Source organism: Petromyzon marinus, chromosome 19 (genome assembly GCF_048934315.1).
Source record: "Petromyzon marinus isolate PM22_M1 ecotype Great Lakes invasive population chromosome 19, UKy_Petmar_22M1.pri1.0, whole genome shotgun sequence".
Taxonomy (NCBI): Eukaryota; Metazoa; Chordata; class Hyperoartia; order Petromyzontiformes; family Petromyzontidae; genus Petromyzon; species Petromyzon marinus.
Window position 1 is genome coordinate 10,910,716 of NC_133685.1, and position 24,952 is coordinate 10,935,667.

The 24,952-nt window shown below is 41.9% G+C and overlaps 17 non-coding genes across 17 annotated transcripts; all 17 read left to right on the plus strand.

Annotated features, from left to right (window-relative positions):
• The first annotated feature begins 495 nt into the window (after window positions 1–495).
• Window positions 496–568, plus strand: TRNAF-GAA (transfer RNA phenylalanine (anticodon GAA)). Its single transcript has one exon. It is a non-coding gene; the product is annotated as a tRNA-Phe (tRNA).
• A 1,048-nt stretch (window positions 569–1,616) lies between these two features.
• On the plus strand, window positions 1,617–1,689 carry TRNAF-GAA (transfer RNA phenylalanine (anticodon GAA)). The gene has a single exon. It is a non-coding gene; the product is annotated as a tRNA-Phe (tRNA).
• Window positions 1,690–3,297: 1,608 nt separating this feature from the next.
• On the plus strand, window positions 3,298–3,370 carry TRNAF-GAA (transfer RNA phenylalanine (anticodon GAA)). The gene has a single exon. It is a non-coding gene; the product is annotated as a tRNA-Phe (tRNA).
• A 1,049-nt stretch (window positions 3,371–4,419) lies between these two features.
• TRNAF-GAA (transfer RNA phenylalanine (anticodon GAA)) lies at window positions 4,420–4,492 on the plus strand. The gene has a single exon. It is a non-coding gene; the product is annotated as a tRNA-Phe (tRNA).
• A 1,049-nt stretch (window positions 4,493–5,541) lies between these two features.
• TRNAF-GAA (transfer RNA phenylalanine (anticodon GAA)) lies at window positions 5,542–5,614 on the plus strand. Its single transcript has one exon. It is a non-coding gene; the product is annotated as a tRNA-Phe (tRNA).
• A 1,048-nt stretch (window positions 5,615–6,662) lies between these two features.
• Window positions 6,663–6,735, plus strand: TRNAF-GAA (transfer RNA phenylalanine (anticodon GAA)). Its single transcript has one exon. It is a non-coding gene; the product is annotated as a tRNA-Phe (tRNA).
• A 1,608-nt stretch (window positions 6,736–8,343) lies between these two features.
• Window positions 8,344–8,416, plus strand: TRNAF-GAA (transfer RNA phenylalanine (anticodon GAA)). The gene has a single exon. It is a non-coding gene; the product is annotated as a tRNA-Phe (tRNA).
• Window positions 8,417–10,586: 2,170 nt separating this feature from the next.
• On the plus strand, window positions 10,587–10,659 carry TRNAF-GAA (transfer RNA phenylalanine (anticodon GAA)). The gene has a single exon. It is a non-coding gene; the product is annotated as a tRNA-Phe (tRNA).
• Window positions 10,660–12,829: 2,170 nt separating this feature from the next.
• TRNAF-GAA (transfer RNA phenylalanine (anticodon GAA)) lies at window positions 12,830–12,902 on the plus strand. The gene has a single exon. It is a non-coding gene; the product is annotated as a tRNA-Phe (tRNA).
• Window positions 12,903–13,951: 1,049 nt separating this feature from the next.
• Window positions 13,952–14,024, plus strand: TRNAF-GAA (transfer RNA phenylalanine (anticodon GAA)). The gene has a single exon. It is a non-coding gene; the product is annotated as a tRNA-Phe (tRNA).
• Window positions 14,025–15,072: 1,048 nt separating this feature from the next.
• On the plus strand, window positions 15,073–15,145 carry TRNAF-GAA (transfer RNA phenylalanine (anticodon GAA)). The gene has a single exon. It is a non-coding gene; the product is annotated as a tRNA-Phe (tRNA).
• A 1,048-nt stretch (window positions 15,146–16,193) lies between these two features.
• TRNAF-GAA (transfer RNA phenylalanine (anticodon GAA)) lies at window positions 16,194–16,266 on the plus strand. Its single transcript has one exon. It is a non-coding gene; the product is annotated as a tRNA-Phe (tRNA).
• A 489-nt stretch (window positions 16,267–16,755) lies between these two features.
• TRNAF-GAA (transfer RNA phenylalanine (anticodon GAA)) lies at window positions 16,756–16,828 on the plus strand. Its single transcript has one exon. It is a non-coding gene; the product is annotated as a tRNA-Phe (tRNA).
• Window positions 16,829–21,241: 4,413 nt separating this feature from the next.
• On the plus strand, window positions 21,242–21,314 carry TRNAF-GAA (transfer RNA phenylalanine (anticodon GAA)). Its single transcript has one exon. It is a non-coding gene; the product is annotated as a tRNA-Phe (tRNA).
• A 1,048-nt stretch (window positions 21,315–22,362) lies between these two features.
• Window positions 22,363–22,435, plus strand: TRNAF-GAA (transfer RNA phenylalanine (anticodon GAA)). Its single transcript has one exon. It is a non-coding gene; the product is annotated as a tRNA-Phe (tRNA).
• Window positions 22,436–23,483: 1,048 nt separating this feature from the next.
• Window positions 23,484–23,556, plus strand: TRNAF-GAA (transfer RNA phenylalanine (anticodon GAA)). Its single transcript has one exon. It is a non-coding gene; the product is annotated as a tRNA-Phe (tRNA).
• A 1,048-nt stretch (window positions 23,557–24,604) lies between these two features.
• TRNAF-GAA (transfer RNA phenylalanine (anticodon GAA)) lies at window positions 24,605–24,677 on the plus strand. Its single transcript has one exon. It is a non-coding gene; the product is annotated as a tRNA-Phe (tRNA).
• The last annotated feature ends 275 nt before the right edge of the window (window positions 24,678–24,952 follow it).

Below are 24,952 nucleotides of genomic sequence, written 5' to 3' on the forward strand. Positions count from 1 at the left end.
TTTTGGCATGGTATATGTTTTTGCTCAATTCACCAAGTGGTCCTACCTATTGTGGTTCACTTTGAAAAACCCCAATGGCAAGTGCAGCATGAGGAGGCCTTTATCCAGCAGTGGAGTGACAAAAAGCTCCTGTCTTTCTTATCATCACATAGTGCACAAATGCATTATGAACTGCAATTGAGCAGAATTGGTAACGGCAAATAACCATGTGAGCCTCTTGTTATGCTCTCTGTTCTAACTGGCACTTCAATAGCATGACAACGAATTGAATAACTTGCATCAACCCCAATAACTTTTGTAGCATTAGGCCCTTATTCAGATGTGGAGTGACAATAAGCTCCTGTATTTATTTCTTGTCTCCACATCGTGCACAGATTCTTTATGAATTGCAATGTGCATCATTGGTCAATAGATTACCCATTGAACCACTTGTGATAATCTCTACCAAACTGGGACGTCAATAACATGGCAACTAAATCCATGCTGCAGGAGGAAGCCGAAATAGCTCAGTTGGGAGAGCGTTAGACTGAAGATCTAAAGGTCCCTGCTTCAATCCCGGGTTTCGGCATGTGACATACTTTTGCTCACTTCACCAAGTGGTACTACCCATTGTGGTTAACGTTGACAAACCCCAATGACCAGGGCAGCATGAGGAGGCCTTTATCCAGCAGGGGAGTGACAAAAAGCTCCCATATGTATGTCTTATGACCACATAGTGCACATTCATTAGGAACTGAAATTGAGAATCATTGGAAATGGCAAATAACCATGTGAGCCTCATGTTATGATCTCTATTCTAACTGGCACTTCAAAAGCATGACAACTAATTGAAAAACTTGGATTAGCCCCAACAGCTTGTGCAGCAATAGGCCCTTATTCAGGAGTGGAGTGACAAAAAGCTCCTGTATTTATTTCTATTCTCCACATCGTGCACAGATGCTTCATGAATTGCAATGTGCATCATTGGTTAATAGATTACCCATTGATCCACTTGTGATAATCTCTACGAAACTGGGACGTCAATAACATGGCAACTAAATCACTGCTTCAAGAGAAAGCTGAAATAGCTCAACTGTGAGAGCTTTAGACTGAAGTGCTAAAGGTCCCTGGTTCAATCCTGGCTTTTGGCATGGTATATTTTTTGCTCAATTCACCAAGTGGTCCTACCTATTGTGGTTCACTTTGATAAACCCCAATGGCCAGTGCAGCATGAGGAGGCCTTTATCCAGCAGTGGAGTGACAAAAAGCTCCTGTCTTTCTTATCATCACATAGTGCACAAATGCATTATGAACTGCAATTGAGCAGCATTGGTAACGGCAAATAACCATGTGAGCCTCTTGTTATGCTCTCTGTTCTAACTGGCACTTCAATAGCATGACAACGAATTGAATAACTTGCATCAACCCCAATAACTTTTGTAGCATTAGGCCCTTATTCAGATGTGGAGTGACAATAAGCTCCAGTATTTATTTCTTATCTCCACATCGTGCACAGATTCTTTATGAATTGCAATGTGCATCATTGGTCAATAGATTACCCATTGAACCACTTGTGATAATCTCTACCAAACTGGGACGTCAATAACATGGCAACTAAATCCATGCTGCAGGAGGAAGCCGAAATAGCTCAGTTGGGAGAGCGTTAGACTGAAGATCTAAAGGTCCCTGGTTCAATCCCGGGTTTCGGCATGTGACATACTTTTGCTCACTTCACCAAGTGGTACTACCCATTGTGGTTAACGTTGACAAACCCCAATGACCAGGGCAGCATGAGGAGGCCTTTATCCAGCAGGGGAGTGACAAAAAGCTCCCATATGTATGTCTAATGACCACATAGTGCACATTCATTAGGAACTGAAATTGAGAATCATTGGAAATGGCAAATAACCATGTGAGCCTCATGTTATGATCTCTATTCTAACTGGCACTTCAAAAGCATGACAACTAATTGAAAAACTTGGGTTAGCCCCAACAGCTTGTGCAGCAATAGGCCCTTATTCAGGAGTGGAGTGACAAAAAGCTCCTGTATTTATTTCTATTCTCCACATCGTGCACAGATGCTTCATGAATTGCAATGTGCATCATTGGTTAATAGATTACCCATTGATCCACTTGTGATAATCTCTACGAAACTGGGACGTCAATAACATGGCAACTAAATCAATGCTTCAAGAGAAAGCTGAAATAGCTCAACTATGAGAGCTTTGGACTGAAGTGCTAAAGGTCCCTGGTTCAATCCTGGCTTTTGGCATGGTATATGTTTTTGCTCAATTCACCAAGTGGTCCTACCTATTGTGGTTCACTTTGATAAACCCCAATGGCCAGTGCAGCATGAGGAGGCCTTTATCCAGCAGTGGAGTGACAAAAAGCTCCTGTCTTTCTTATCATCACATAGTGCACAAATGCATTATGAACTGCAATTGAGCAGAATTGGTAACGGCAAATAACCATGTGAGCCTCATGTTATGATCTCTATTCTAACTGGCACTTCAAAAGCATGACAACTAATTGAAAAACTTGGATTAGCCCCAACAGCTTGTGCAGCAATAGGCCCTTATTCAGGAGTGGAGTGACAAAAAGCTCCTGTATTTATTTCTATTCTCCACATCGTGCACAGATGCTTCATGAATTGCAATGTGCATCATTGGTTAATAGATTACCCATTGATCCACTTGTGATAATCTCTACGAAACTGGGACGTCAATAACATGGCAACTAAATCACTGCTTCAAGAGAAAGCTGAAATAGCTCAACTGTGAGAGCTTTAGACTGAAGTGCTAAAGGTCCCTGGTTCAATCCTGGCTTTTGGCATGGTATATTTTTTGCTCAATTCACCAAGTGGTCCTACCTATTGTGGTTCACTTTGATAAACCCCAATGGCCAGTGCAGCATGAGGAGGCCTTTATCCAGCAGTGGAGTGACAAAAAGCTCCTGTCTTTCTTATCATCACATAGTGCACAAATGCATTATGAACTGCAATTGAGCAGCATTGGTAACGGCAAATAACCATGTGAGCCTCTTGTTATGCTCTCTGTTCTAACTGGCACTTCAATAGCATGACAACGAATTGAATAACTTGCATCAACCCCAATAACTTTTGTAGCATTAGGCCCTTATTCAGATGTGGAGTGACAATAAGCTCCAGTATTTATTTCTTATCTCCACATCGTGCACAGATTCTTTATGAATTGCAATGTGCATCATTGGTCAATAGATTACCCATTGAACCACTTGTGATAATCTCTACCAAACTGGGACGTCAATAACATGGCAACTAAATCCATGCTGCAGGAGGAAGCCGAAATAGCTCAGTTGGGAGAGCGTTAGACTGAAGATCTAAAGGTCCCTGGTTCAATCCCGGGTTTCGGCATGTGACATACTTTTGCTCACTTCACCAAGTGGTACTACCCATTGTGGTTAACGTTGACAAACCCCAATGACCAGGGCAGCATGAGGAGGCCTTTATCCAGCAGGGGAGTGACAAAAAGCTCCCATATGTATGTCTAATGACCACATAGTGCACATTCATTAGGAACTGAAATTGAGAATCATTGGAAATGGCAAATAACCATGTGAGCCTCATGTTATGATCTCTATTCTAACTGGCACTTCAAAAGCATGACAACTAATTGAAAAACTTGGGTTAGCCCCAACAGCTTGTGCAGCAATAGGCCCTTATTCAGGAGTGGAGTGACAAAAAGCTCCTGTATTTATTTCTATTCTCCACATCGTGCACAGATGCTTCATGAATTGCAATGTGCATCATTGGTTAATAGATTACCCATTGATCCACTTGTGATAATCTCTACGAAACTGGGACGTCAATAACATGGCAACTAAATCAATGCTTCAAGAGAAAGCTGAAATAGCTCAACTATGAGAGCTTTGGACTGAAGTGCTAAAGGTCCCTGGTTCAATCCTGGCTTTTGGCATGGTATATGTTTTTGCTCAATTCACCAAGTGGTCCTACCTATTGTGGTTCACTTTGATAAACCCCAATGGCCAGTGCAGCATGAGGAGGCCTTTATCCAGCAGTGGAGTGACAAAAAGCTCCTGTCTTTCTTATCATCACATAGTGCACAAATGCATTATGAACTGCAATTGAGCAGAATTGGTAACGGCAAATAACCATGTGAGCCTCTTGTTATGCTCTCTGTTCTAACTGGCACTTCAATAGCATGACAACGAATTGAATAACTTGCATCAACCCCAATAACTTTTGTAGCATTAGGCCCTTATTCAGATGTGGAGTGACAATAAGCTCCTGTATTTATTTCTTGTCTCCACATCGTGCACAGATTCTTTATGAATTGCAATGTGCATCATTGGTCAATAGATTACCCATTGAACCACTTGTGATAATCTCTACCAAACTGGGACGTCAATAACATGGCAACTAAATCCATGCTGCAGGAGGAAGCCGAAATAGCTCAGTTGGGAGAGCGTTAGACTGAAGATCTAAAGGTCCCTGCTTCAATCCCGGGTTTCGGCATGTGACATACTTTTGCTCACTTCACCAAGTGGTACTACCCATTGTGGTTAACGTTGACAAACCCCAATGACCAGGGCAGCATGAGGAGGCCTTTATCCAGCAGGGGAGTGACAAAAAGCTCCCATATGTATGTCTTATGACCACATAGTGCACATTCATTAGGAACTGAAATTGAGAATCATTGGAAATGGCAAATAACCATGTGAGCCTCATGTTATGATCTCTATTCTAACTGGCACTTCAAAAGCATGACAACTAATTGAAAAACTTGGATTAGCCCCAACAGCTTGTGCAGCAATAGGCCCTTATTCAGGAGTGGAGTGACAAAAAGCTCCTGTATTTATTTCTATTCTCCACATCGTGCACAGATGCTTCATGAATTGCAATGTGCATCATTGGTTAATAGATTACCCATTGATCCACTTGTGATAATCTCTACGAAACTGGGACGTCAATAACATGGCAACTAAATCAATGCTTCAAGAGAAAGCTGAAATAGCTCAACTATGAGAGCTTTGGACTGAAGTGCTAAAGGTCCCTGGTTCAATCCTGGCTTTTGGCATGGTATATGTTTTTGCTCAATTCACCAAGTGGTCCTACCTATTGTGGTTCACTTTGATAAACCCCAATGGCCAGTGCAGCATGAGGAGGCCTTTATCCAGCAGTGGAGTGACAAAAAGCTCCTGTCTTTCTTATCATCACATAGTGCACAAATGCATTATGAACTGCAATTGAGCAGAATTGGTAACGGCAAATAACCATGTGAGCCTCTTGTTATGCTCTCTGTTCTAACTGGCACTTCAATAGCATGACAACGAATTGAATAACTTGCATCAACCCCAATAACTTTTGTAGCATTAGGCCCTTATTCAGATGTGGAGTGACAATAAGCTCCTGTATTTATTTCTTGTCTCCACATCGTGCACAGATTCTTTATGAATTGCAATGTGCATCATTGGTCAATAGATTACCCATTGAACCACTTGTGATAATCTCTACCAAACTGGGACGTCAATAACATGGCAACTAAATCCATGCTGCAGGAGGAAGCCGAAATAGCTCAGTTGGGAGAGCGTTAGACTGAAGATCTAAAGGTCCCTGCTTCAATCCCGGGTTTCGGCATGTGACATACTTTTGCTCACTTCACCAAGTGGTACTACCCATTGTGGTTAACGTTGACAAACCCCAATGACCAGGGCAGCATGAGGAGGCCTTTATCCAGCAGGGGAGTGACAAAAAGCTCCCATATGTATGTCTTATGACCACATAGTGCACATTCATTAGGAACTGAAATTGAGAATCATTGGAAATGGCAAATAACCATGTGAGCCTCATGTTATGATCTCTATTCTAACTGGCACTTCAAAAGCATGACAACTAATTGAAAAACTTGGATTAGCCCCAACAGCTTGTGCAGCAATAGGCCCTTATTCAGGAGTGGAGTGACAAAAAGCTCCTGTATTTATTTCTATTCTCCACATCGTGCACAGATGCTTCATGAATTGCAATGTGCATCATTGGTTAATAGATTACCCATTGATCCACTTGTGATAATCTCTACGAAACTGGGACGTCAATAACATGGCAACTAAATCACTGCTTCAAGAGAAAGCTGAAATAGCTCAACTGTGAGAGCTTTAGACTGAAGTGCTAAAGGTCCCTGGTTCAATCCTGGCTTTTGGCATGGTATATTTTTTGCTCAATTCACCAAGTGGTCCTACCTATTGTGGTTCACTTTGATAAACCCCAATGGCCAGTGCAGCATGAGGAGGCCTTTATCCAGCAGTGGAGTGACAAAAAGCTCCTGTCTTTCTTATCATCACATAGTGCACAAATGCATTATGAACTGCAATTGAGCAGCATTGGTAACGGCAAATAACCATGTGAGCCTCTTGTTATGCTCTCTGTTCTAACTGGCACTTCAATAGCATGACAACGAATTGAATAACTTGCATCAACCCCAATAACTTTTGTAGCATTAGGCCCTTATTCAGATGTGGAGTGACAATAAGCTCCAGTATTTATTTCTTATCTCCACATCGTGCACAGATTCTTTATGAATTGCAATGTGCATCATTGGTCAATAGATTACCCATTGAACCACTTGTGATAATCTCTACCAAACTGGGACGTCAATAACATGGCAACTAAATCCATGCTGCAGGAGGAAGCCGAAATAGCTCAGTTGGGAGAGCGTTAGACTGAAGATCTAAAGGTCCCTGGTTCAATCCCGGGTTTCGGCATGTGACATACTTTTGCTCACTTCACCAAGTGGTACTACCCATTGTGGTTAACGTTGACAAACCCCAATGACCAGGGCAGCATGAGGAGGCCTTTATCCAGCAGGGGAGTGACAAAAAGCTCCCATATGTATGTCTAATGACCACATAGTGCACATTCATTAGGAACTGAAATTGAGAATCATTGGAAATGGCAAATAACCATGTGAGCCTCATGTTATGATCTCTATTCTAACTGGCACTTCAAAAGCATGACAACTAATTGAAAAACTTGGGTTAGCCCCAACAGCTTGTGCAGCAATAGGCCCTTATTCAGGAGTGGAGTGACAAAAAGCTCCTGTATTTATTTCTATTCTCCACATCGTGCACGGATGCTTCATGAATTGCAATGTGCATCATTGGTTAATAGATTACCCATTGATCCACTTGTGATAATCTCTACGAAACTGGGACGTCAATAACATGGCAACTAAATCAATGCTTCAAGAGAAAGCTGAAATAGCTCAACTATGAGAGCTTTGGACTGAAGTGCTAAAGGTCCCTGGTTCAATCCTGGCTTTTGGCATGGTATATGTTTTTGCTCAATTCACCAAGTGGTCCTACCTATTGTGGTTCACTTTGATAAACCCCAATGGCCAGTGCAGCATGAGGAGGCCTTTATCCAGCAGTGGAGTGACAAAAAGCTCCTGTCTTTCTTATCATCACATAGTGCACAAATGCATTATGAACTGCAATTGAGCAGAATTGGTAACGGCAAATAACCATGTGAGCCTCATGTTATGATCTCTATTCTAACTGGCACTTCAAAAGCATGACAACTAATTGAAAAACTTGGATTAGCCCCAACAGCTTGTGCAGCAATAGGCCCTTATTCAGGAGTGGAGTGACAAAAAGCTCCTGTATTTATTTCTATTCTCCACATCGTGCACAGATGCTTCATGAATTGCAATGTGCATCATTGGTTAATAGATTACCCATTGATCCACTTGTGATAATCTCTACGAAACTGGGACGTCAATAACATGGCAACTAAATCACTGCTTCAAGAGAAAGCTGAAATAGCTCAACTGTGAGAGCTTTAGACTGAAGTGCTAAAGGTCCCTGGTTCAATCCTGGCTTTTGGCATGGTATATTTTTTGCTCAATTCACCAAGTGGTCCTACCTATTGTGGTTCACTTTGATAAACCCCAATGGCCAGTGCAGCATGAGGAGGCCTTTATCCAGCAGTGGAGTGACAAAAAGCTCCTGTCTTTCTTATCATCACATAGTGCACAAATGCATTATGAACTGCAATTGAGCAGCATTGGTAACGGCAAATAACCATGTGAGCCTCTTGTTATGCTCTCTGTTCTAACTGGCACTTCAATAGCATGACAACGAATTGAATAACTTGCATCAACCCCAATAACTTTTGTAGCATTAGGCCCTTATTCAGATGTGGAGTGACAATAAGCTCCAGTATTTATTTCTTATCTCCACATCGTGCACAGATTCTTTATGAATTGCAATGTGCATCATTGGTCAATAGATTACCCATTGAACCACTTGTGATAATCTCTACCAAACTGGGACGTCAATAACATGGCAACTAAATCCATGCTGCAGGAGGAAGCCGAAATAGCTCAGTTGGGAGAGCGTTAGACTGAAGATCTAAAGGTCCCTGGTTCAATCCCGGGTTTCGGCATGTGACATACTTTTGCTCACTTCACCAAGTGGTACTACCCATTGTGGTTAACGTTGACAAACCCCAATGACCAGGGCAGCATGAGGAGGCCTTTATCCAGCAGGGGAGTGACAAAAAGCTCCCATATGTATGTCTAATGACCACATAGTGCACATTCATTAGGAACTGAAATTGAGAATCATTGGAAATGGCAAATAACCATGTGAGCCTCATGTTATGATCTCTATTCTAACTGGCACTTCAAAAGCATGACAACTAATTGAAAAACTTGGGTTAGCCCCAACAGCTTGTGCAGCAATAGGCCCTTATTCAGGAGTGGAGTGACAAAAAGCTCCTGTATTTATTTCTATTCTCCACATCGTGCACAGATGCTTCATGAATTGCAATGTGCATCATTGGTTAATAGATTACCCATTGATCCACTTGTGATAATCTCTACGAAACTGGGACGTCAATAACATGGCAACTAAATCAATGCTTCAAGAGAAAGCTGAAATAGCTCAACTATGAGAGCTTTGGACTGAAGTGCTAAAGGTCCCTGGTTCAATCCTGGCTTTTGGCATGGTATATGTTTTTGCTCAATTCACCAAGTGGTCCTACCTATTGTGGTTCACTTTGATAAACCCCAATGGCCAGTGCAGCATGAGGAGGCCTTTATCCAGCAGTGGAGTGACAAAAAGCTCCTGTCTTTCTTATCATCACATAGTGCACAAATGCATTATGAACTGCAATTGAGCAGAATTGGTAACGGCAAATAACCATGTGAGCCTCTTGTTATGCTCTCTGTTCTAACTGGCACTTCAATAGCATGACAACGAATTGAATAACTTGCATCAACCCCAATAACTTTTGTAGCATTAGGCCCTTATTCAGATGTGGAGTGACAATAAGCTCCTGTATTTATTTCTTATCTCCACATCGTGCACAGATTCTTTATGAATTGCAATGTGCATCATTGGTCAATAGATTACCCATTGAACCACTTGTGATAATCTCTACCAAACTGGGACGTCAATAACATGGCAACTAAATCCATGCTGCAGGAGGAAGCCGAAATAGCTCAGTTGGGAGAGCGTTAGACTGAAGATCTCAAGGTCCCTGCTTCAATCCCGGGTTTCGGCATGTGACATACTTTTGCTCACTTCACCAAGTGGTACTACCCATTGTGGTTAACGTTGACAAACCCCAATGACCAGGGCAGCATGAGGAGGCCTTTATCCAGCAGGGGAGTGACAAAAAGCTCCCATATGTATGTCTTATGACCACATAGTGCACATTCATTAGGAACTGAAATTGAGAATCATTGGAAATGGCAAATAACCATGTGAGCCTCATGTTATGATCTCTATTCTAACTGGCACTTCAAAAGCATGACAACTAATTGAAAAACTTGGATTAGCCCCAACAGCTTGTGCAGCAATAGGCCCTTATTCAGGAGTGGAGTGACAAAAAGCTCCTGTATTTATTTCTATTCTCCACATCGTGCACAGATGCTTCATGAATTGCAATGTGCATCATTGGTTAATAGATTACCCATTGATCCACTTGTGATAATCTCTACGAAACTGGGACGTCAATAACATGGCAACTAAATCAATGCTTCAAGAAAAAGCTGAAATAGCTCAACTGTGAGAGCTTTAGACTGAAGTGCTAAAGGTCCCTGGTTCAATCCTGGCTTTTGGCATGGTATATTTTTTGCTCAATTCACCAAGTGGTCCTACCTATTGTGGTTCACTTTGATAAACCCCAATGGCCAGTGCAGCATGAGGAGGCCTTTATCCAGCAGTGGAGTGACAAAAAGCTCCTGTCTTTCTTATCATCACATAGTGCACAAATGCATTATGAACTGCAATTGAGCAGAATTGGTAACGGCAAATAACCATGTGAGCCTCTTGTTATGCTCTCTGTTCTAACTGGCACTTCAATAGCATGACAACGAATTGAATTACTTGCATCAACCCCAATAACTTTTGTAGCATTAGGCCCTTATTCAGATGTGGAGTGACAATAAACTCCTGTATTTATTTCTTATCTCCACATCGTGCACAGATTCTTTATGAATTGCAATGTGCATCATTGGTCAATAGATTACCCATTGAACCACTAGTGATAATCTCTACCAAACTGGGACGTCAATAACATGGCAACTAAATCCATGCTGCAGGAGGAAGCCGAAATAGCTCAGTTGGGAGAGCATTAGACTGAAGATCTAAAGGTCCCTGCTTCAATCCCGGGTTTCGGCATGTGACATACTTTTGCTCACTTCACCAAGTGGTACTACCCATTGTGGTTAACGTTGACAAACCCCAATGACCAGGGCAGCATGAGGAGGCCTTTATCCAGCAGGGGAGTGACAAAAAGCTCCCATATGTATGTCTTATGACCACATAGTGCACATTCATTAGGAACTGAAATTGAGAATCATTGGAAATGGCAAATAACCATGTGAGCCTCATGTTATGATCTCTATTCTAACTGGCACTTCAAAAGCATGACAACTAATTGAAAAACTTGGGTTAGCCCCAACAGCTTGTGCAGCAATAGGCCCTTATTCAGGAGTGGAGTGACAAAAAGCTCCTGTATTTATTTCTATTCTCCACATCGTGCACAGATGCTTCATGAATTGCAATGTGCATCATTGGTTAATAGATTACCCATTGATCCACTTGTGATAATCTCTACGAAACTGGGACGTCAATAACATGGCAACTAAATCAATGCTTCAAGAGAAAGCTGAAATAGCTCAACTATGAGAGCTTTGGACTGAAGTGCTAAAGGTCCCTCGTTCAATCCTGGCTTTTGGCATGGTATATGTTTTTGCTCAATTCACCAAGTGGTCCTACCTATTGTGGTTCACTTTGATAAACCCCAATGGCCAGTGCAGCATGAGGAGGCCTTTATCCAGCAGTGGAGTGACAAAAAGCTCCTGTCTTTCTTATCATCACATAGTGCACAAATGCATTATGAACTGCAATTGAGCAGAATTGGTAACGGCAAATAACCATGTGAGCCTCTTGTTATGCTCTCTGTTCTAACTGGCACTTCAATAGCATGACAACGAATTGAATAACTTGCATCAACCCCAATAACTTTTGTAGCATTAGGCCCTTATTCAGATGTGGAGTGACAATAAGCTCCTGTATTTATTTCTTATCTCCACATCGTGCACAGATTCTTTATGAATTGCAATGTGCATCATTGGTCAATAGATTACCCATTGAACCACTTGTGATAATCTCTACCAAACTGGGACGTCAATAACATGGCAACTAAATCCATGCTGCAGGAGGAAGCCGAAATAGCTCAGTTGGGAGAGCGTTAGACTGAAGATCTCAAGGTCCCTGCTTCAATCCCGGGTTTCGGCATGTGACATACTTTTGCTCACTTCACCAAGTGGTACTACCCATTGTGGTTAACGTTGACAAACCCCAATGACCAGGGCAGCATGAGGAGGCCTTTATCCAGCAGGGGAGTGACAAAAAGCTCCCATATGTATGTCTTATGACCACATAGTGCACATTCATTAGGAACTGAAATTGAGAATCATTGGAAATGGCAAATAACCATGTGAGCCTCATGTTATGATCTCTATTCTAACTGGCACTTCAAAAGCATGACAACTAATTGAAAAACTTGGATTAGCCCCAACAGCTTGTGCAGCAATAGGCCCTTATTCAGGAGTGGAGTGACAAAAAGCTCCTGTATTTATTTCTATTCTCCACATCGTGCACAGATGCTTCATGAATTGCAATGTGCATCATTGGTTAATAGATTACCCATTGATCCACTTGTGATAATCTCTACGAAACTGGGACGTCAATAACATGGCAACTAAATCAATGCTTCAAGAAAAAGCTGAAATAGCTCAACTGTGAGAGCTTTAGACTGAAGTGCTAAAGGTCCCTGGTTCAATCCTGGCTTTTGGCATGGTATATTTTTTGCTCAATTCACCAAGTGGTCCTACCTATTGTGGTTCACTTTGATAAACCCCAATGGCCAGTGCAGCATGAGGAGGCCTTTATCCAGCAGTGGAGTGACAAAAAGCTCCTGTCTTTCTTATCATCACATAGTGCACAAATGCATTATGAACTGCAATTGAGCAGAATTGGTAACGGCAAATAACCATGTGAGCCTCTTGTTATGCTCTCTGTTCTAACTGGCACTTCAATAGCATGACAACGAATTGAATAACTTGCATCAACCCCAATAACTTTTGTAGCATTAGGCCCTTATTCAGATGTGGAGTGACAATAAGCTCCAGTATTTATTTCTTATCTCCACATCGTGCACAGATTCTTTATGAATTGCAATGTGCATCATTGTTCAATAGATTACCCATTGAACCACTTGTGATAATCTCTACCAAACTGGGACGTCAATAACATGGCAACTAAATCCATGCTGCAGGAGGAAGCCGAAATAGCTCAGTTGGGAGAGCGTTAGACTGAAGATCTAAAGGTCCCTGCTTCAATCCCGGGTTTCGGCATGTGACATACTTTTGCTCACTTCACCAAGTGGTACTACCCATTGTGGTTAACGTTGACAAACCCCAATGACCAGGGCAGCATGAGGAGGCCTTTATCCAGCAGGGGAGTGACAAAAAGCTCCCATATGTATGTCTTATGACCAGATAGTGCACATTCATTAGGAACTGAAATTGAGAATCATTGGAAATGGCAAATAACCATGTGAGCCTCATGTTATGATCTCTATTCTAACTGGCACTTCAAAAGCATGACAACTAATTGAAAAACTTGGGTTAGCCCCAACAGCTTGTGCAGCAATAGGCCCTTATTCAGGAGTGGAGTGACAAAAAGCTCCTGTATTTATTTCTATTCTCCACATCGTGCACAGATGCTTCATGAATTGCAATGTGCATCATTGGTTAATAGATTACCCATTGATCCACTTGTGATAATCTCTACGAAACTGGGACGTCAATAACATGGCAACTAAATCAATGCTTCAAGAGAAAGCTGAAATAGCTCAACTATGAGAGCTTTGGACTGAAGTGCTAAAGGTCCCTGGTTCAATCCTGGCTTTTGGCATGGTATATGTTTTTGCTCAATTCACCAAGTGGTCCTACCTATTGTGGTTCACTTTGATAAACCCCAATGGCCAGTGCAGCATGAGGAGGCCTTTATCCAGCAGTGGAGTGACAAAAAGCTCCTGTCTTTCTTATCATCACATAGTGCACAAATGCATTATGAACTGCAATTGAGCAGAATTGGTAACGGCAAATAACCATGTGAGCCTCTTGTTATGCTCTCTGTTCTAACTGGCACTTCAATAGCATGACAACGAATTGAATAACTTGCATCAACCCCAATAACTTTTGTAGCATTAGGCCCTTATTCAGATGTGGAGTGACAATAAGCTCCTGTATTTATTTCTTATCTCCACATCGTGCACAGATTCTTTATGAATTGCAATGTGCATCATTGGTCAATAGATTACCCATTGAACCACTTGTGATAATCTCTACCAAACTGGGACGTCAATAACATGGCAACTAAATCCATGCTGCAGGAGGAAGCCGAAATAGCTCAGTTGGGAGAGCGTTAGACTGAAGATCTAAAGGTCCCTGCTTCAATCCCGGGTTTCGGCATGTGACATACTTTTGCTCACTTCACCAAGTGGTACTACCCATTGTGGTTAACGTTGACAAACCCCAATGACCAGGGCAGCATGAGGAGGCCTTTATCCAGCAGGGGAGTGACAAAAAGCTCCCATATATATGTCTTATGACCACATAGTGCACATTCATTAGGAACTGAAATTGAGAATCATTGGAAATGGCAAATAACCATGTGAGCCTCATGTTATGATCTCTATTCTAACTGGCACTTCAAAAGCATGACAACTAATTGAAAAACTTGGATTAGCCCCAACAGCTTGTGCAGCAATAGGCCCTTATTCAGGAGTGGAGTGACAAAAAGCTCCTGTATTTATTTCTATTCTCCACATCGTGCACAGATGCTTCATGAATTGCAATGTGCATCATTGGTTAATAGATTACCCATTGATCCACTTGTGATAATCTCTACGAAACTGGGACGTCAATAACATGGCAACTAAATCAATGCTTCAAGAAAAAGCTGAAATAGCTCAACTGTGAGAGCTTTAGACTGAAGTGCTAAAGGTCCCTGGTTCAATCCTGGCTTTTGGTATGGTATATTTTTTGCTCAATTCACCAAGTGGTCCTACCTATTGTGGTTCACTTTGATAAACCCCAATGGCCAGTGCAGCATGAGGAGGCCTTTATCCAGCAGTGGAGTGACAAAAAGCTCCTGTCTTTCTTATCATCACATAGTGCACAAATGCATTATGAACTGCAATTGAGCAGAATTGGTAACGGCAAATAACCATGTGAGCCTCTTGTTATGCTCTCTGTTCTAACTGGCACTTCAATAGCATGACAACGAATTGAATAACTTGCATCAACCCCAATAACTTTTGTAGCATTAGGCCCTTATTCAGATGTGGAGTGACAATAAGCTCCTGTATTTATTTCTTATCTCCACATCGTGCACAGATTCTTTATGAATTGCAATGTGCATCATTGGTCAATAGATTACCCATTGAACCACTTGTGATAATCTCTACCAAACTGGGACGTCAATAACATGGCAACTAAATCCATGCTGCAGGAGGAAGCCGAAATAGCTCAGTTGGGAGAGCGTTAGACTGAAGATCTAAAGGTCCCTGCTTCAATCCCGGGTTTCGGCATGTGACATACTTTTGCTCACTTCACCAAGTGGTACTACCCATTGTGGTTAACGTTGACAAACCCCAATGACCAGGGCAGCATGAGGAGGCCTTTATCCAGCAGGGGAGTGACAAAAAGCTCCCATATGTATGTCTAATGACCACATAGTGCACATTCATTAGGAACTGAAATTGAGAATCATTGGAAATGGCAAATAACCATGTGAGCCTCATGTTATGATCTCTATTCTAACTGGCACTTCAAAAGCATGACAACGAATTGAAAAACTTGGGTTAGCCCCAACAGCTTGTGCAGCAATAGGCCCTTATTCAGGAGTGGAGTGACAAAAAGCTCCTGTATTTATTTCTATTCTCCACATCGTGCACAGATGCTTCATGAATTGCAATGTGCATCATTGGTTAATAGATTACCCATTGATCCACTTGTGATAATCTCTACGAAACTGGGACGTCAATAACATGGCAACTGAATCAATGCTTCAAGAGAAAGCTGAAATAGCTCAACTGTGAGAGCTTTAGACTGAAGTGCTAAAGGTCCCTGGTTCAATCCTGGCTTTTGGCATGGTATATTTTTTGCTCAATTCACCAAGTGGTCCTACCTATTGTGGTTCACTTTGATAAACCCCAATGACCAGTGCAGCATGAGGAGGCCTTTATCCAGCAGTGGAGTGACAAAAAGCTCCTGTCTTTCTTATCATCACATAGTGCACAAATGCATTATGAACTGCAATTGAGCAGAATTGGTAACGGCAAATAACCATGTGAGCCTCTTGTTATGCTCTCTGTTCTAACTGGCACTTCAATAGCATGACAACGAATTGAATAACTTGCATCAACCCCAATAACTTTTGTAGCATTAGGCCCTTATTCAGATGTGGAGTGACAATAAGCTCCTGTATTTATTTCTTATCTCCACATCGTGCACAGATTCTTTATGAATTGCAATGTGCATCATTGGTCAATAGATTACCCATTGAACCACTTGTGATAATCTCTACCAAACTGGGACGTCAATAACATGGCAACTAAATCCATGCTGCAGGAGGAAGCCGAAATAGCTCAGTTGGGAGAGCGTTAGACTGAAGATCTAAAGGTCCCTGCTTCAATCCCGGGTTTCGGCATGTGACATACTTTTGCTCACTTCACCAAGTGGTACTACCCATTGTGGTTAACGTTGACAAACCCCAATGACCAGGGCAGCATGAGGAGGCCTTTATCCAGCAGGGGAGTGACAAAAAGCTCCCATATGTATGTCTTATGACCACATAGTGCACATTCATTAGGAACTGAAATTGAGAATCATTGGAAATGGCAAATAACCATGTGAGCCTCATGTTATGATCTCTATTCTAACTGGCACTTCAAAAGCATGACAACTAATTGAAAAACTTGGGTTAGCCCCAACAGCTTGTGCAGCAATAGGCCCTTATTCAGGAGTGGAGTGACAAAAAGCTCCTGTATTTATTTCTATTCTCCACATCGTGCACAGATGCTTCATGAATTGCAATGTGCATCATTGGTTAATAGATTACCCATTGATCCACTTGTAATAATCTCTACGAAACTGGGACGTCAATAACATGGCAACTAAATCCATGCTGCAGGAGGAAGCCGAAATCGCTCAGTTGGGAGAGCGTTAGACTGAAGATCTAAAGGTCCCTGGTTCAATCCCGGGTTTCGGCATATGACATACTTTTGCTCACTTCACCAAGTGGTACTACCCATTGTGGTTAACGTTGACAAACCCCAATGACCAGGGCAGCATGAGGAGGCCTTTATCCAGCAGGGGAGTGACAAAAAGCTCCCATATGTATGTCTTATGACCACATAGTGCACATTCATTAGGAACTGAAATTGAGAATCATTGGAAATGGCAAATAACCATGTGAGCCTCATGTTATGATCTCTATTCTAACTGGCACTTCAAAAGCATGACAACTAATTGAAAAACTTGGGTTAGCCCCAACAGCTTGTGCAGCAATAGGCCCTTATTCAGGAGTGGAGTGACAAAAAGCTCCTGTATTTATTTCTATTCTCCACATCGTGCACAGATGCTTCATGAATTGCAATGTGCATCATTGGTTAATAGATTACCCATTGATCCACTTGTGATAATCTCTACGAAACTGGGACGTCAATAACATGGCAACTAAATCAATGCTTCAAGAGAAAGCTGAAATAGCTCAACTATGAGAGCTTTGGACTGAAGTGCTAAAGGTCCCTGGTTCAATCCTGGCTTTTGGCATGGTATATGTTTTTGCTCAATTCACCAAGTGGTCCTACCTATTGTGGTTCACTTTGATAAACCCCAATGGCCAGTGCAGCATGAGGAGGCCTTTATCCAGCAGTGGAGTGACAAAAAGCTCCTGTCTTTCTTATCATCACATAGTGCACAAATGCATTATGAACTGCAATTGAGCAGAATTGGTAACGGCAAATAACCATGTGAGCCTCTTGTTATGCTCTCTGTTCTAACTGGCACTTCAATAGCATGACAACGAATTGAATAACTTGCATCAACCCCAATAACTTTTGTAGCATTAGGCCCTTATTCAGATGTGGAGTGACAATAAGCTCCTGTATTTATTTCTTATCTCCACATCGTGCACAGATTCTTTATGAATTGCAATGTGCATCATTGGTCAATAGATTACCCATTGAACCACTTGTGATAATCTCTACCAAACTGGGACGTCAATAACATGGCAACTAAATCCATGCTGCAGGAGGAAGCCGAAATAGCTCAGTTGGGAGAGCGTTAGACTGAAGATCTCAAGGTCCCTGCTTCAATCCCGGGTTTCGGCATGTGACATACTTTTGCTCACTTCACCAAGTGGTACTACCCATTGTGGTTAACGTTGACAAACCCCAATGACCAGGGCAGCATGAGGAGGCCTTTATCCAGCAGGGGAGTGACAAAAAGCTCCCATATGTATGTCTAATGACCACATAGTGCACATTCATTAGGAACTGAAATTGAGAATCATTGGAAATGGCAAATAACCATGTGAGCCTCATGTTATGATCTCTATTCTAACTGGCACTTCAAAAGCATGACAACTAATTGAAAAACTTGGGTTAGCCCCAACAGCTTGTGCAGCAATAGGCCCTTATTCAGGAGTGGAGTGACAAAAAGCTCCTGTATTTATTTCTATTCTCCACATCGTGCACAGATGCTTCATGAATTGCAATGTGCATCATTGGTTAATAGATTACCCATTGATCCACTTGTGATAATCTCTACGAAACTGGGACGTCAATAACATGGCAACTAAATCAATGCTTCAAGAGAAAGCTGAAATAGCTCAACTATGAGAGCTTTGGACTGAAGTGCTAAAGGTCCCTGGTTCAATCCTGGCTTTTGGCATGGTATATGTTTTTGCTCAATTCACCAAGTGGTCCTACCTATTGTGGTTCACTTTGATAAACCCCAATGGCCAGTGCAGCATGAGGAGGCCTTTATCCAGCAGTGGAGTGACAAAAAGCTCCTGTCTTTCTTATCATCACATAGTGCACAAATGCATTATGAACTGCAATTGAGCAGAATTGGTAACGGCAAATAACCATGTGAGCCTCTTGTTATGCTCTCTGTTCTAACTGGCACTTCAATAGCATGACAACGAATTGAATAACTTGCATCAACCCCAATAACTTTTGTAGCATTAGGCCCTTATTCAGATGTGGAGTGACAATAAGCTCCTGTATTTATTTCTTATCTCCACATCGTGCACAGATTCTTTATGAATTGCAATGTGCATCATTGGTCAATAGATTACCCATTGAACCACTTGTGATAATCTCTACCAAACTGGGACGTCAATAACATGGCAACTAAATCCATGCTGCAGGAGGAAGCCGAAATAGCTCAGTTGGGAGAGCGTTAGACTGAAGATCTCAAGGTCCCTGCTTCAATCCCGGGTTTCGGCATGTGACATACTTTTGCTCACTTCACCAAGTGGTACTACCCATTGTGGTTAACGTTGACAAACCCCAATGACCAGGGCAGCATGAGGAGGCCTTTATCCAGCAGGGGAGTGACAAAAAGCTCCCATATGTATGTCTTATGACCACATAGTGCACATTCATTAGGAACTGAAATTGAGAATCATTGGAAATGGCAAATAACCATGTGAGCCTCATGTTATGATCTCTATTCTAACTGGCACTTCAAAAGCATGACAACTAATTGAAAAACTTGGATTAGCCCCAACAGCTTGTGCAGCAATAGGCCCTTATTCAGGAGTGGAGTGACAAAAAGCTCCTGTATTTATTTCTATTCTCCACATCGTGCACAGATGCTTCATGAATTGCAATGTGCATCATTGGTTAATAGATTACCCATTGATCCACTTGTGATAATCTCTACGAAACTGGGACGTCAATAACATGGCAACTAAATCAATGCTTCAAGAAAAAGCTGAAATAGCTCAACTGTGAGAGCTTTAGACTGAAGTGCTAAAGGTCCCTGGTTCAATCCTGGCTTTTGGCATGGTATATTTTTTGCTCAATTCACCAAGTGGTCCTACCTATTGTGGTTCACTTTGATAAACCCCAATGGCCAGTGCAGCATGAGGAGGCCTTTATCCAGCAGTGGAGTGACAAAAAGCTCCTGTCTTTCTTATCATCACATAGTGCACAAATGCATTATGAACTGCAATTGAGCAGAATTGGTAACGGCAAATAACCATGTGAGCCTCTTGTTATGCTCTCTGTTCTAACTGGCACTTCAATAGCATGACAACGAATTGAATAACTTGCATCAACCCCAATAACTTTTGTAGCATTAGGCCCTTATTCAGATGTGGAGTGACAATAAGCTCCTGTATTTATTTCTTATCTCCACATCGTGCACAGATTCTTTATGAATTGCAATGTGCATCATTGGTCAATAGATTACCCATTGAACCACTTGTGATAATCTCTACCAAACTGGGACGTCAATAACATGGCAACTAAATCCATGCTGCAGGAGGAAGCCGAAATAGCTCAGTTGGGAAAGCATTAGACTGAAGATCTAAAGGTTCCTGCTTCAATCCCGGGTTTCGGCATGTGACATACTTTTGCTCACTTCACCAAGTGGTACTACCCATTGTGGTTAACGTTGACAAACCCCAATGACCAGGGCAGCATGAGGAGGCCTTTATCCAGCAGGGGAGTGACAAAAAGCTCCCATATGTATGTCTTATGACCACATAGTGCACATTCATTAGGAACTGAAATTGAGAATCATTGGAAATGGCAAATAACCATGTGAGCCTCATGTTATGATCTCTATTCTAACTGGCACTTCAAAAGCATGACAACTAATTGAAAAACTTGGGTTAGCCCCAACAGCTTGTGCAGCAATAGGCCCTTATTCAGGAGTGGAGTGACAAAAAGCTCCTGTATTTATTTCTATTCTCCACATCGTGCACAGATGCTTCATGAATTGCAATGTGCATCATTGGTTAATAGATTACCCATTGATCCACTTGTGATAATCTCTACGAAACTGGAACGTCAATAACATGGCAACTAAATCAATGCTTCAAGAGAAAGCTGAAATAGCTCAACTATGAGAGCTTTGGACTGAAGTGCTAAAGGTCCCTGGTTCAATCCTGGCTTTTGGCATGGTATATTTTTTGCTCAATTCACCAAGTGGTCCTACCTATTGTGGTTCACTTTGATAAACCCCAATGGCCAGTGCAGCATGAGGAGGCCTTTATCCAGCAGTGGAGTGACAAAAAGCTCCTGTCTTTCTTATCATCACATAGTGCACAAATGCATTATGAACTGCAATTGAGCAGAATTGGTAACGGCAAATAACCATGTGAGCCTCTTGTTATGCTCTCTGTTCTAACTGGCACTTCAATAGCATGACAACGAATTGAATAACTTGCATCAACCCCAATAACTTTTGTAGCATTAGGCCCTTATTCAGATGTGGAGTGACAATAAGCTCCTGTATTTATTTCTTATCTCCACATCGTGCACAGATTCTTTATGAATTGCAATGTGCATCATTGGTCAATAGATTACCCATTGAACCACTTGTGATAATCTCTACCAAACTGGGACGTCAATAACATGGCAACTAAATCCATGCTGCAGGAGGAAGCCGAAATAGCTCAGTTGGGAGAGCGTTAGACTGAAGATCTAAAGGTCCCTGCTTCAATCCCGGGTTTCGGCATGTGACATACTTTTGCTCACTTCACCAAGTGGTACTACCCATTGTGGTTAACGTTGACAAACCCCAATGACCAGGGCAGCATGAGGAGGCCTTTATCCAGCAGGGGAGTGACAAAAAGCTCCCATATGTATGTCTAATGACCACATAGTGCACATTCATTAGGAACTGAAATTGAGAATCATTGGAAATGGCAAATAACCATGTGAGCCTCATGTTATGATCTCTATTCTAACTGGCACTTCAAAAGCATGACAACGAATTGAAAAACTTGGGTTAGCCCCAACAGCTTGTGCAGCAATAGGCCCTTATTCAGGAGTGGAGTGACAAAAAGCTCCTGTATTTATTTCTATTCTCCACATCGTGCACAGATGCTTCATGAATTGCAATGTGCATCATTGGTTAATAGATTACCCATTGATCCACTTGTGATAATCTCTACGAAACTGGGACGTCAATAACATGGCAACTGAATCAATGCTTCAAGAGAAAGCTGAAATAGCTCAACTGTGAGAGCTTTAGACTGAAGTGCTAAAGGTCCCTGGTTCAATCCTGGCTTTTGGCATGGTATATTTTTTGCTCAATTCACCAAGTGGTCCTACCTATTGTGGTTCACTTTGATAAACCCCAATGACCAGTGCAGCATGAGGAGGCCTTTATCCAGCAGTGGAGTGACAAAAAGCTCCTGTCTTTCTTATCATCACATAGTGCACAAATGCATTATGAACTGCAATTGAGCAGAATTGGTAACGGCAAATAACCATGTGAGCCTCTTGTTATGCTCTCTGTTCTAACTGGCACTTCAATAGCATGACAACGAATTGAATAACTTGCATCAACCCCAATAACTTTTGTAGCATTAGGCCCTTATTCAGATGTGGAGTGACAATAAGCTCCTGTATTTATTTCTTATCTCCACATCGTGCACAGATTCTTTATGAATTGCAATGTGCATCATTGGTCAATAGATTACCCATTGAACCACTTGTGATAATCTCTACCAAACTGGGACGTCAATAACATGGCAACTAAATCCATGCTGCAGGAGGAAGCCGAAATAGCTCAGTTGGGAGAGCGTTAGACTGAAGATCTAAAGGTCCCTGGTTCAATCCCGGGTTTCGGCATGTGACATACTTTTGCTCACTTCACCAAGTGGTACTACCCATTGTGGTTAACGTTGACAAACCCCAATGACCAGGGCAGCATGAGGAGGCCTTTATCCAGCAGGGGAGTGACAAAAAGCTCCCATATGTATGTCTAATGACCACATAGTGCACATTCATTAGGAACTGAAATTGAGAATCATTGGAAATGGCAAATAACCATGTGAGCCTCATGTTATGATCTCTATTCTAACTGGCACTTCAAAAGCATGACAACTAATTGAAAAACTTGGGTTAGCCCCAACAGCTTGTGCAGCAATAGGCCCTTATTCAGGAGTGGAGTGACAAAAAGCTCCTGTATTTATTTCTATTCTCCACATCGTGCACAGATGCTTCATGAATTGCAATGTGCATCATTGGTTAATAGATTACCCATTGATCCACTTGTGATAATCTCTACGAAACTGGGACGTCAATAACATGGCAACTGAATCAATGCTTCAAGAGAAAGCTGAAATAGCTCAACTGTGAGAGCTTTAGACTGAAGTGCTAAAGGTCCCTGGTTCAATCCTGGCTTTTGGCATGGTATATTTTTTGCTCAATTCACCAAGTGGTCCTACCTATTGTGGTTCACTTTGATAAACCCCAATGACCAGTGCAGCATGAGGAGGCCTTTATCCAGCAGTGGAGTGACAAAAAGCTCCTGTCTTTCTTATCATCACATAGTGCACAAATGCATTATGAACTGCAATTGAGCAGAATTGGTAAGGGCAAATAACCATGTGAGCCTCTTGTTATGCTCTCTGTTCTAACTGGCACTTCAATAGCATGACAACGAATTGAATAACTTGCATCAACCCCAATAACTTTTGTAGCATTAGGCCCTTATTCAGATGTGGAGTGACAATAAGCTCCTGTATTTATTTCTTATCTCCACATCGTGCACAGATTCTTTATGAATTGCAATGTGCATCATTGGTCAATAGATTACCCATTGAACCACTTGTGATAATCTCTACCAAACTGGGACGTCAATAACATGGCAACTAAATCCATGCTGCAGGAGGAAGCCGAAATAGCTCAGTTGGGAGAGCGTTAGACTGAAGATCTAAAGGTCCCTGGTTCAATCCCGGGTTTCGGCATGTGACATACTTTTGCTCACTTCACCAAGTGGTACTACCCATTGTGGTTAACGTTGACAAACCCCAATGACCAGGGCAGCATGAGGAGGCCTTTATCCAGCAGGGGAGTGACAAAAAGCTCCCATATGTATGTCTAATGACCACATAGTGCACATTCATTAGGAACTGAAATTGAGAATCATTGGAAATGGCAAATAACCATGTGAGCCTCATGTTATGATCTCTATTCTAACTGGCACTTCAAAAGCATGACAACTAATTGAAAAACTTGGGTTAGCCCCAACAGCTTGTGCAGCAATAGGCCCTTATTCAGGAGTGGAGTGACAAAAAGCTCCTGTATTTATTTCTATTCTCCACATCGTGCACAGATGCTTCATGAATTGCAATGTGCATCATTGGTTAATAGATTACCCATTGATCCACTTGTGATAATCTCTACGAAACTGGGACGTCAATAACATGGCAACTGAATCAATGCTTCAAGAGAAAGCTGAAATAGCTCAACTGTGAGAGCTTTAGACTGAAGTGCTAAAGGTCCCTGGTTCAATCCTGGCTTTTGGCATGGTATATTTTTTGCTCAATTCACCAAGTGGTCCTACCTATTGTGGTTCACTTTGATAAACCCCAATGACCAGTGCAGCATGAGGAGGCCTTTATCCAGCAGTGGAGTGACAAAAAGCTCCTGTCTTTCTTATCATCACATAGTGCACAAATGCATTATGAACTGCAATTGAGCAGAATTGGTAAGGGCAAATAACCATGTGAGCCTCTTGTTATGCTCTCTGTTCTAACTGGCACTTCAATAGCATGACAACGAATTGAATAACTTGCATCAACCCCAATAACTTTTGTAGCATTAGGCCCTTATTCAGATGTGGAGTGACAATAAGCTCCTGTATTTATTTCTTATCTCCACATCGTGCACAGATTCTTTATGAATTGCAATGTGCATCATTGGTCAATAGATTACCCATTGAACCACTTGTGATAATCTCTACCAAACTGGGACGTCAATAACATGGCAACTAAATCCATGCTGCAGGAGGAAGCCGAAATAGCTCAGTTGGGAGAGCGTTAGACTGAAGATCTAAAGGTCCCTGGTTCAATCCCGGGTTTCGGCATGTGACATACTTTTGCTCACTTCACCAAGTGGTACTACCCATTGTGGTTAACGTTGACAAACCCCAATGACCAGGGCAGCATGAGGAGGCCTTTATCCAGCAGGGGAGTGACAAAAAGCTCCCATATGTATGTCTAATGACCACATAGTGCACATTCATTAGGAACTGAAATTGAGAATCATTGGAAATGGCAAATAACCATGTGAGCCTCATGTTATGATCTCTATTCTAACTGGCACTTCAAAAGCATGACAACTAATTGAAAAACTTGGGTT